Source organism: Monodelphis domestica, chromosome 3 (genome assembly GCF_027887165.1).
Source record: "Monodelphis domestica isolate mMonDom1 chromosome 3, mMonDom1.pri, whole genome shotgun sequence".
Classification (NCBI taxonomy): Eukaryota; Metazoa; Chordata; class Mammalia; order Didelphimorphia; family Didelphidae; genus Monodelphis; species Monodelphis domestica.
The window spans coordinates 526,171,791-526,184,001 of NC_077229.1; the positions used below are offsets into that span (position 1 = coordinate 526,171,791).

Genomic DNA, 12,211 nt, shown 5'->3' on the forward strand with positions numbered 1-12,211 from the left:
ATGGGTCGTGAGTGCCTGAAATAGGGTAGTAAATATACAAGGAAAGAGAGAGATTTATGATCGAGACAGAAGGAAAAGACATAGAAATTGATCAGATTTGACAGTTGAGGAAGAGTCAAGTGTGACTTTTAGATATTAAATCTAGATGACTTTAATATGCTAACATGAATAGAAAAATTGGGACAAAAGGCTTGAGGGGGAAAAAATGGAGTTGTTTTTGAGTTGAGACGCCCATGATGACATCCAGCTACAAATATAAAAAAGGGAGTTGGTGATGTGAGACTACAGAGAAAAACAATCTAGCTGTCCATGAGCTATGGGGTGGTAGGTTATTGGAAAGTGATTTTTTTTATGTAAACAACTATCAAAAAATTAGTTCACATATATGAGCTAAACTATAATTAGTGCTAATATGAGGAAGAAGGAAGGTCATCATTATAATGGTCTAGCTGTCACTTAAGGATGAAAGGGAGTTAGGAGTTATGCTGCCCTACTGAGAAGGTATACAAAAGAGAGCTGGATTTAAGAGTCAAAGAACTTGATTTCAAATACAAGCTATTACTTGCTACCTATGTGACCTTGGGTACAGCAATGAATCTTTTTGTAAAATTAAGGTTTTGGGGGTGGATGATATATGACCTCTGAGGTCTCTTCTACTCTAAATCATTGTTGCTGCTGTTGATAATGATGATGAATGATTGATGAACACCATTGATGAATGGTATTCCCCAAACGATCATTTAGAACTTGTGACAGCTCTCTGCTTTCTCAACCCTGTCTCCTGCTTTGGGACAAAGTAAAATAGCATTCTGGAAATAACACTGGATATGAAACCAGAGGACCTGAGTTTGAATCCAACTCTGCCACTTACTACCTGTGACCTAGTGCTAGTCACTTAATCTCTTAGAGCTTCAATTCTTCTCCTGTAAAGAGAGATTAGACTAAAATGGTCTCTAAGGACCCTTCTAGCTCTAAATCTGGATCTATGGCACCACCCAAAATATGACATACTTGAAACCTTGAGGAGTCTTGCTCTTCTTCATTTAGTCACTCATTCATTCTGTAGGCATTGTGCTATGTACAGGTTAGGAAAACTTTCTCTTCCCACCAGAAAAAGTTATCACTTAAGGATTTGATGACCATATTTTCTAAACTAAAATTAAAATGATTATTGTTATTATTTTGGTGAAGGTATAATGGGACAGAATCTGACCTGTCCTGGAAAATCCAGAGTGTGTTCTTTGATATTACTATCACATAAATAATAATATGGAGTGCTTATTATTCAATCCTAATGAGATTAGAATTTGTCCTACAGATTCCCAAAGCCAAGTAAAAGGATAGTTATAGTCTACCAAACCAAGTTAAAACTCTGAATGAATTTTCCCATAAAAGCATTGATTAAAAAGGTTACATTCTAAAGATTGGCTACATTTTCTCTTTAACAGGCTTCAGGAAGCTGATCTTAATGCTTAATAAATTGCTTACTGAATTGACCACCATTTGGCCACCATTCTTCAAAAAATTTTATCATGCTGCCCAATTTATATTTATTTTGAACATTTAACTTCTTTCATTTTTCACTTTAAGTGTTCCGCCCCTCTCCCCATTCTCATGTCTGTTTGTTCAATTATACTTGCCACCACCCTAATTGAGGTCCTGGGTGACCTCATTTAGGGTCTTCTTGGAAAAAATACTGGAGCCCATTTACCATTTACTTCCCAAGCTCATTTTACAAATGAAGAACTTGAAGCAAAAAGGGTTAAGTTTCTTGCCTAAAGTCACATAGCTAGTAAGTGTCTGAAGCTATATTTGATTGAGCTCAGGTTTTCTTGACTCCAGGACCAGTATTCAATCTATTTGGTTACTTAGTTGTCCCTTTCCTTCTCCTATTCAGCAACAAAAAAATTCAGGCTCCAAAACTATCAGTATCACCTCCCCATTACTTCTAGAATTAAAAAAAAAAATTCCTGAGCCTTGAATTTAAGGTCACAATTGGCTCCAACCTACATTCTTTCCATATCTATGTACTCCATAATCCAAAATTAGGCTGGACTACCAGCTGACCTAATATGCAACCTTTCTTTGTATATTTGTGTATATCCTCCCACCAGGAATAAATTCGCTTAGTCCCTCCTCAATCTTGCCTTCTCCATGCAGCATTCTCTAACACTCACAGATAAAAGCATTTTCTCCAGCCTCACCTTTTCCTAGAGCACTTTGGATTGTCTTCATCTGGGCCATATATACCACATGGATTATAAACTCCTTGAGGGCAAGAACAATATAATTTTTAAGTGTCTCCCCAACTCCAAACAGTGCCTTCCACACCTGAAGGGCCCTAAAAATTGAATTTAGTACACCCTATTATAATAGTAATCTCAGGAACTCTATAGAATTCGGCTTGGGGAGAAATGAGCAAAATCTCATTAATTTGAATGTTGTGGTTGTAGCAGCAAACAGCACACGTGGGCTACAATGCGATCTAAGACCCTTCTTCACTTGAGAAATTTTAAGTTAAAATAACAAACCGAAGCAGTTAATAACTGATATTAACAATAGTAATAAAAGTGAAATAGGTGCTTAATGAATGCTTGTTAAGTTGGAATTTCTTGGCAACCTCTAAGAGCGGCTTAATTCACATGTATTCCTGGATGGACATTTAACTTCTTTCTTGTTTCTAATTAGATGTCCCCCAAAACTGTGTTTTGGAAACTCTACCCTCGCCTTTCCTCCCAAGATTCGTTACTCCTTTGGATTCGGTGATGCACTCCCTCTACGTCAATTCTGGCAGGCAGCAGCTTGGCTCACCGAACTGGGGGGCAGAAGAGCTAAATTAAGCGAACTTCCCCATCTGGGCGTTCAGCTCTAGGCGATGCAGCGAAGTAGGCTCCGACCTCCAGGGATAAACTCCCCATCTCCGTCAAGAATGACTTCTAAGGAGAGAGGGGGATGGCGGGGCCGAGGAAGCCAAGGACGCAGCTGTGAGGAATGAACTTCCTATCCCACAAAAGCTCAAGGCCGGGGATCGATAACCATTTCAGAACAAGGCGGCCATTACCTCCAGAGCATAAGGGACAATCTCCGTCTTCCCCCATCACTAAGTCCCAGAAAGACCTGAGGGGGCAGCAGGAGCAGCACCCGGTCCCATCCCTCAGGTACCGAACCAACTTTCTTTCCAAAGACCCTTTTCCTGCCCCGCTCCCGCAGACACCCGCAGGGTCCCAAGGTGGGAAGGGGGAGGAAGGTGTTCGTACTGGGAGGAGGAGCAGGGGCCCCACCCCCATCTCGGGGTAGTTTCCTCCGCCTCTCCTCCGGCTTCTAGCTTCAGCTGACAGGAAAATAGCAGATCGGTCAATCGCAAACGGAACAAAACGCAGCTCGAGGAGAAGGGGAGGGGGTAAGGTTAGGGCTCTGGGGTTACCCACTCAGAGAGGAATGGCCGGCGACTTCTGTCCCACCCCCGGCCCCCTCACCTGCCCAGGGGGCTGTCGTCGTCCCACGGACGAGAGTTGGCGACTGCCGGTCCCATCCAGGTGGCTGACTCCCAGTCCCCGGCCCCGGTCCCGCGGCGAATGTGCTTATACCCAGGTGGCCGCCTCCCGCCGGGTGCTAGCAGCCCTCGACGCCCATAGAAGCAGGGGTTGCCGCCTTCTTCCCCTTCCCTGGTCCCGCTTTTTCCCGCCCCCCGCCAGCCCAGCCGGCCTCCAGTCTTACATGGAAATTGTGCCGGGCGGGACTACTTCCGGCAAAAGCCCAGCCCTTTTCCCTCCCCCTTGGCCCCTTCCTCCCAGAGATCCCCACTAACCGTCGCCCTCACTCGCCCTAGTTTAGAGCACCACCCTCTTAAAGACTCCGGGAGGCCCCACTTCCGGCAGCGCCAGTTAAATCCCAGACCCCTCGGGGAGAATTAACTGCGGTTTTTGTTTTTTTTTTCCCTGATTGAAGCGCCCCCCTCCGGCAAATAATCATTCCCTTTCTTCTGGGTCAGGTGGGTTGTAGATTGCACCTCGAGCGAATTCGGTTGACTGGTTGTGGGCCGGGTGCTGTGACTGTGTTTTGGAAGCGGTGCCGAACTTCACGCGGTTGCTATTAGCAAAGAACATGTGATAGGGGTCTTTTCTGTGCATTCTGCTTGAAAGGTTCGCCGGAAAGGACCTCCGAAACTTTACCCTTTTAACAAATTGGGAGGAGGGCTCTGAAGAGCAGAGACCGGCCCGAGGCCAAGCTTAGGTCTTGGTGGCCCGAATCAGAATTTGCAAATGGAGGGCCCTGGGGTGCAAATGAGGAGGCGAGATGGAGCGTAAAAAATGTGTGATCGAAATTCTTAAACCCAGAGAGCCTGCTTCTGGTTGGCGACACATACGTAAACATTAGTCAGTGTTTCTTTACCTGGAGCTAGAGTTTGATGGAGACACCCCTTAAATCAACCTGCCATCCTAAGCCTCCATGGAAGTGTCCCACGGGGCAATAGCAGAAATAAGTGTAAAACGAGAACGAGAGGGAAGGAGTGGGAGTGGGGGAAGAGCGCGCATTGGATTCTGGGCAACGTAGTGTTGCCTGGGTCGGCGGGTCTTTTTAGGGTTAGGAAGCGAGTGGGGCTGGATTGTGTCTGGCAAGGTCGACTGCCGTGGCTCTTGAGGTTTTAATGATTTTGCTCGATTTATACAAGCTATTTAAGTTCTAGGCCCATTCTTTTATTCCCTTGAGTGTCAGTATCTACGATCCAAAGGCGACCGAGATTTGGGGGACGGAAAAGAACGATGCTAATTGTTTGGGGAGGAAAAATGTTTAGCAAAAAAGACAAGAATCCCGGTGATTGTACTGAATTGAATAGCTTTTCTTTTTAAAGTGGGTTTTCCGAATCAAAAGAGCAAGGTAATCGGTATTTTCGCTGCAATAACCGCGGCCAGTTTTGATGATGTGAAATGGCCATCGTAAAGGACAGTACAGACCTCGATTAGAGCGAGAGAAAGCCAGGTCATCCCACCACTCCCGGCACATTACCTGATGACCCCTCCCTACCTGGTGCTGTGCTGTGGGACTGAAAGGACAAAACCCCACACTGCCGTCCCTCTTTTATCAAAGAATTAATATTCCTGTAGAAAGCCAGATACGGAGTAGTTAGTGCTAAGGAGAGAGTTCGCTGGGGAGAACTGGGAAGGCTTCTCCGAGGGAGTAGTGTTCATCTAGATTTACGTGCAAATATATGAGTGATCAATTAGTGCGTTCTACGCTGTGCCAGGTATTGAGAGCAGAGCCAGTGAACCAGAACAGGCTGCAGAGTATGCAGCACTTATGCACTCCGCAGAAAATCACCCCACCCCGACCTAGTCTCAAAATCGCACGGTTCCATTGATTTTAAATTACACCGGTATTGTCAAAAGACAATTGTAAGGGCTGTGTTCTGTCCGGAAGGGTGGGGTGTGACGAAGAAAAAAACATTCATTTTGCAAAATTGTGCTTTTTGGAGTTGGAACAATTAGAAAGCTCCGGTAAGGTGCATTCGAAACAAAAATAATGAAAAGCCTGTGAAATGAAAAACACACTTAACACTGGCTTACAAATGGAACTTTGTTGTGAACACCAAATTCAAAGTTAAATTTAGCAGTAGAATTGTGGTATTCCATTATTTATTGGTGTTTTATATACACATGTGTATGCTGAGTGAGATGTGTAGACTTGCCTTTCTCTGCCTCCCCTTTTTTAAAATATAAAAACGATATTTTTAAAAATTAAAGATTATAGAGAGATGGCCAATTGTGGCTCAGTGGGGTGATTTCAAATACAGTACTGCGTTTATTGTCGGTCACTTAACTTCTATGTGCCAGGGCTTTAACTCTTTAGGATTTTACTAAGTCTTGATTGACTCTTCATATTGTAAATTGGTGGAAGAAGTGCTGATGAAATCACTGATCTTTTGTACTTTTGAATAAGGATTAGGTGCCAGATGAATATTAAAATTATTCATGTAGACCTAGAAGACCTGGGCAATCAAAAACACAGTTGCCTTCCTTGTTAATCTACTTGTTCTTAAAGCAAGTTCTGACCCCCCCAAAATTGTCTATTTAATCTTAATTCTTCTTGTTTCAATTTAAACTCATTTCTATTTATGACCCCTCCCCCCATAGTTAACTATGCCTTACAAAACCATTTTCATTTGACTTTTTTGAAAAGAAGTCATTCTGGATTTTCTAATAGTCTTTTCAGTTATACCTACTCAGTATTGAAGACTGCAACAGCAAGTTTAAATAATAGACACGAATCAATAATAGTAAAACCAACTCAACTGACTGCCTCAATCTTGACGATTACCTGCATTTCTCCCTCAAAATAATTTAATACATGAAAAAAATTGATTTGCTGTCTGATGCTGTTGTTGTGAAATCACTGGGGGACCATCAGGCTTAAAGAACCTTTAGAAGTCATCTGGTCAAACCCCCTCCTTTTCCAGATTAAGAACTGAGACTAAGAGGTTAAATTACTTGCTTAATAAGTGGCTGAGATCTTGAACTCGGGTCTCCCTTACTCCAAATTCAGTATTCTATGTTGTTATACTACTTAGAAATGATTAAGTACTTTGGTAAGAAATGAAATCCCTCCCAGGAATCCCAGTTTCCATTCAGAATCTGTAGCATCCCAGGCATATTCACATCTATGAAATATAAATGACTGTATGGCGACTATGTCTCCAAGCATAAGGTTATACCAATGAGGCTTGTGAATGTAACCTTGAACTGGCCATTCGGCCCTTGGCTAAGACAAACTCATTAACATGCTCGGACTCAATTCCCCGGGAAAGCGCAGTTTGCAATCTACACGCCCAAAGGTGTTCCCTCTACCTTGCCACCCAATCTTAATTGTCTATACTTTATGATGTGGTTACTACGTCCTTGGGAGTACCGTCCAAGCAGGACAGGATTAAATTCAGAGGCAATCCCATGAACTTCCTCTTGCCTCTTGGCCTTTCCTCCTTCCATGGAGCTCCACTGGGCTCCTCAATGACTATGTCTCTCTCCTCTTGACCTTCTCCTTCCCCGAGGCTGTAATCATCTCGGCCTGCATTTCCTACCTTAATCTCCTCATCCACCTCCTGTTCCTTTGTACTCATACTCTCCTACCAAAGGGAGTATCATAGGGGTTGCCTGCCCTATCCAACCACTGACTTGTCCGAGTCTTTCATTTCCACCCTGGTTCTCGGTTCCTACCTCTCCTCGGGTCCCATCACAAAGGGGAGCCCCTTCCCTTGTGGGACCCTGCTGGTCAGGGAAGTCCATTAAGGAAAACCCCACAGAATCCCTGTGATTGAGTTATGGGCTGCCTCAATGGAAACTCCTTCCCTTTCTATCATTACCTGGTCCTTTCTATGCCCTGTGAAACTTGCTGACACTGCCCTTCAGTTTAGGCCTTTTTCTGTCATTTGTTCCTTCCATCTTTTTGCATCACCAAAATCGGAATCTTCCCAGAAAATGATGTATGCTTGACCATGTTCCTGCATCTATCTTCTCCCATATTCTCTAAAATGCTGCTTCACCAGAAAGAAGTCAGCATGTTTCTTTATAATCACAGTCCCTTCTAGACCATCCACTCTTGTCTCCATATCTAAATTGGACCCTATTTGAATCCTCATTTCCCTCCCCTCCATTCCCTCTCCTTTCTCCTGCAATCCAGTACTGAGCTCAATGTTCTCTACACTAATGCCCGTTTCAAATTTTGGCGATTTTAAGGGTACATCTCTTGAAGGTCAACATTGCTTCCAGTACAACTTCCTTCACTTTCAATGAATACTTAACAAATATAAAATGCTCACATTAGCAAAAGAAAAAATAGATAACTTAAGTCATCTAATATTTAAAAGAAGACGTTTAACAAGCTATGTACAAGCCTACAAAAAAAAACAAAAAAAAACCTCAGCACCAGAAAGATTTATAAGTTAAATTCTATCAAACATTTGAAAAACAATTAACTTCGGTATTAAATAAATTGTTTGGAAAAAAAGGGAAGAGACCTTCCAATCTATTTACGATTCAAAACTTGCCTTGAACTAAACAAAGCAAAAGAAAAAAGACTACTAATAACCCTAATGAATGGCACAAAAATTTTAAGTAAGATATTAGCAGTTAGACAAAATAATATATAAAAATAACATCACCAAATTGAATTTGTACTAGAAATGCAAGATTGGTTCAATATAAGACCATAAAGATAAACCATAGCAATAACAATAAAACAAGATTACATAAGTAATTCAGGCTTTGGGGTGGATCAGGAATTCTTAACCTTTATGTGTGTTGGGACCCTTTAGGAAGGGTGGTGAAGGCTTTGGACCTCCTTTCAGATTACTGTTTTGAAATTTATGAAATAAAATGCATAGAATTTCAAATGAGACCAATGATCTTGAAATACAGTTATTGAAATAGTTTTAAAAAGTTTATAGACTTAGGTTAAAAATCCTTGGGACAAATGGACTTTTCCTTAATATAGTAAAAATTAGCTGTGAAAAAGCTCGAGCAAACATTTGATGTTATGTAATAAAATTAGAAGTCTCTCCAATAAAATTGTGTCAAGGCACAAGGATTCCCATTATCACTAAAATAACATGGTGTTAGAAATCCTTGGTATAGCAATAAGAAAAAACTTAAGTTTCAAAAGAAGAAACAAAGGGTTTTTTTTAAATTTGATCATTTGCTTAAAAAGCTCCAGCATCAACAAAATAATTGAAAACAATTAATAAATTCACCAAAAGTAGGGTTCAAATATCAATATTTGAATATTAGCAGGGAGAAGTAGAAAGAGCCATTCCATTCAAAATAACCACAGAATCTGAAAAAATAATTGGGAATTTATCACGATACCTCCAGGAACTATATGAATGAAACTATTAAAAAAAAAAACCCTTACATAACTAGAAATCTAAATTAGAGAAAAAGTAATTGGCCATGGGCAGGTCAAGGTAATATGATAAAAATGATAGTACTATGTAAATATTCAGTGTGATGTCAAAATACAAAAGGATTGTCTTATACACATAGAAATGCTATTAAAAAATCAGAGAGCTAAAAAGTCAAAAGTTTCAAGGGAAATTTTAAACAAAGCAAGTGCATAATAGGGGTACGTTGCTGCATCAGGTCTCAAATGATACCAAAAAGGAGTAATTGTCAAAATGATAATGGTTAAAAATAGACCAAACAGTGGAAAGATTAGGTATGTAGTAAATGGAAGCAAATGGACATAATAGTATAGTGTATAATAAACCCAAAGACCCCATTTCAAGGGGAAGGACTGACTTTTCAATAAAACTGCTAGAAAAAGTGGAAAGCAGACTGCTGTAATGAGAGACAGCCCAACATTTCACACCACTTGCCTTGAGGCATCAAAGGTGACATCATAAAGCAAATTAGAACAAGGAAATCACTTTTTAAATCTCTTAACATAGGAAGTTTGACCAAGAAATAGAACCACAGGAAAACTGGGTAATATTTGATTATATAAAATTAAAGAGTTTTTGCACAAGCAAAACTAATGTTGAAATTAGAAGAGCAAAAGACAAAAAGCCTTTACATTAAGTTTCTCTGATAAAGGTCTCAGATTCAAGTTAGCCAGGTAATTCAGATGGGCAATAACAAAGACCATTCCATAACAGAGAATGATCAAAGAATGTAATCCAACAAACTTTTTAAAACGCTCCAAATTATTCATAATGAGAGAAATACATATTAAAGCAACTTTGAGGTTTTACCTCATACCCCGTCAGATTGACAAAGATGATAAAAAGATGTCAGGGTCTTCTCAATGACCCCTTGACTAATGCCACTGTTTTTCTTGAGCTACCCTATTGTCCAGGGCCTGAACATGACCCAGAGGACCAATCAGGAGGCCCTGTAAGCTTGACATAACAATAGTCCTTTTCCTATTCTTCAGGTGAACTCCAAGGGTCCTGCAGGTTCAGCAGCCACAGAACCAGTTAAGAGTAGACGATCCATAAACTACACAACAACTGCTGAACCCCTAGCCAGGTCATAAGGCCACCCTGAATTAAGGAAAAACTCCTTGATGGCAGACAAAAGCCATAACTAGACACTTTGTTGCTGGGCAGGGTTCAAACCCTGCCTGTGGCCTTCCTCACCCCCCCTCTCCCACCACCCCCTGTTCCTGATAAAACTGTATGTACCACTCCTTTGCCTGCTGGCCCAAGCTAGGTCTTAGCACTGAATCCGGACAACCATGTCTCCATTTCTCTCCTCCAAAGGAACAAGCACTTTTTGCTAGTGATTTACTTTGAGCTCTTCTGTGCTTTATTTTTCAGAGTTCACGTAGGTGTCAGAAGTGGGATCAGAAAACTGGGACCTTCCTGTTCTGCAGTTCTACGAGGAGCAGCCAATCCTCCCTTCTCTGCTCCCGGAGCTCCTCTCTTGCTTTGCTGACCTCTGATCCTTTGGAGAGCCGAAGCTTTGCGTCAGACTGAAAGGAGCCTTGCTTCTTCTCTGGGAAGTCCTTTTAGAACAGGTACCTTTAGGGGGGTTTCCTTTTATTAACGTAAGATGGGAAATTGTGATAGCAAAGGAGAGTCCCCAAAAACTCAACTGCAGATCGTATGTGTCTAGTCCACGGACCCGAAATGTGTAAGTATTTAACCAGTGGGCAAAGTCTACCTCAAGGGGCTCTGACATTGTTGGCCAATTCATAGTCATAAAGTTTTCCCAAAAGAAATCCAACCAGGTAGAGAAGAAAACAAGTTCCCTAAATGGGATGCTTTGAACAAATGGCCAGAGCGAGGCCGAGAGTATCCCGGCTTCTGTTAAGGAATGCTGAAGCAGGACGAGACCAGCTCTGCTTGCTCTCATACAACGTTCCGCTGGCCCATCTGGTGACTGGCCTCCACTGATCACCAACACCTGAGACAAGACCGGAGCTTTCAAGGCTCACCCGATGCTGGTCCTTGGTATCCCCCCTCCCTCCCTTGTCCCTGTCCACCACCTTCCTGATGGCAGAAGGCCCTTCTAAGGTGAAGAAACTGTTTACAGGAACAGGGAAAGACAGTAGGATTGACTCAGGGAACCCGCTGCTCCTTCTCCCCTTGGCCCAAGCCTGAACTAGGGCCATGACCAAAGAGGTCTCTCAGACAGGAGAGCTTCAGGTCACCCCATCGACCCACAACCTCTCCAACCAAACCCTTGGGGGTTCTGGGGGCCCCCAAGATATCAGGTCACTAAGCGTGCCCAAGAAGTGAGTTGGGCCCTGCTTGACACCTTTGCTGAGCTCTTCCCAAACCGGCTGATCTCAGTGCTGGAGTGCGGCACGGTGGTCCAAACAGCCACGGAACGTTTCCAGAGCGAGCCGTGCTTTGGTCAAAAGACAGACACTGCATTGGCAGACCGAAGCGCCTCATGTTGGATGGGGCCCAGCCGTCCACTCTTGCCTTAGTCGAGTCGAGGAGGCTCCTACGAGGGTGAGCCTCCAAATTGGCCAGAGCGGAGGAGGGATGGAGCGGCCCATCAAGCATGTTTCTACTGTAAACGTGGCCTCTGGGAGCACGACGATGGCAGCCTCCCCACTTCAGGGCCGGGGCGTCCTCACCAGGCCTTGGTCGCGTGTCTCTCCTTGGCTTCATCTTCACTGAGGGCGTCCCCGTCATGGCGGCTGCTTGAAATACGGAGGCGCCAGCAGACAGCTTAGTAAATGTGGGCAGCCTCCCTGGGCCCTTTGCCCCGCTCCCTCCCTCAGAGCAATAAGCGCGCTCCCTGCCGGGGTGTTCAGCACACCCCAGACTGTGCCTATCCAGGCCGTCCCTCTTTCTGAGACCTCGCAGAGGTCCGCCCGCCCTCTGTGAAGAAGCCCCTCGCAGCCTCCTGGGCCTCAACTTGCTCCAGCTCCCGCCACCTCCTTTCCCCTTCTGTGCTCTGTCCTGCCTTCTCCGGCCAGCTCTCCTTGGAGGCCTTAGACTCTGCGGCCACGCGGCCTGCTCCCAGCGCCCCCCCAAGCCTCTTCCTGTCACGCGTCCCTGGAGCGGAGGGCCGAGAAGGAGCCGGCCTTGGTGTTCTCCTCCTTGCCAGGCGGGAAGGCCAGGGGCGGGCCTCGCCTGGGCGCTGTCCCCGGGCACCGTAACATTGGAGTGAGCGTCTCTGATTTTCCTCTGACGGCTGCTCTAACTTCATCCCAGAAATAGTTTTGTGGTGTTTCATCATCATATTTTCTTTCACTTGGTCTCCGA

The 12,211-nt window shown here is 43.7% G+C and overlaps 2 protein-coding genes across 20 annotated transcripts in view; one reads left to right on the forward strand and one right to left on the reverse strand.

The window, feature by feature from the left end:
* The window catches only part of PPIP5K2 (diphosphoinositol pentakisphosphate kinase 2), a 110,184-nt gene extending 100,310 nt beyond the window's left edge, over window positions 1-9,874 (reverse strand). For 11 of the 16 annotated variants that reach the window (XR_008917961.1, XM_056824971.1, XM_007486240.3 and 8 more), the window contains exon 1: window positions 3,477-3,765. The gene's annotated coding sequence lies outside the window, so the exon portion shown is untranslated. Of the gene's footprint in view, window positions 1-3,476; window positions 3,792-5,025; window positions 5,094-9,739 lie in introns of those variants that run through there. The other 5 variants (XM_056824966.1, XM_056824974.1, XM_056824967.1 and 2 more) reach the window with 4 other exon arrangements.
* GIN1 (gypsy retrotransposon integrase 1) overlaps window positions 2,818-12,211 on the forward strand; it is a 49,843-nt gene continuing 40,449 nt past the window's right edge. For 2 of the 4 annotated variants that reach the window (XM_016431287.2, XM_007486244.3), the window contains exons 1-2: window positions 3,854-3,991; window positions 10,307-10,506. The gene's annotated coding sequence lies outside the window, so the exon portion shown is untranslated. Of the gene's footprint in view, window positions 3,159-3,853; window positions 3,992-9,926; window positions 10,017-10,306; window positions 10,507-12,211 lie in introns of those variants that run through there. The other 2 variants (XM_007486243.3, XM_007486245.3) reach the window with 2 other exon arrangements.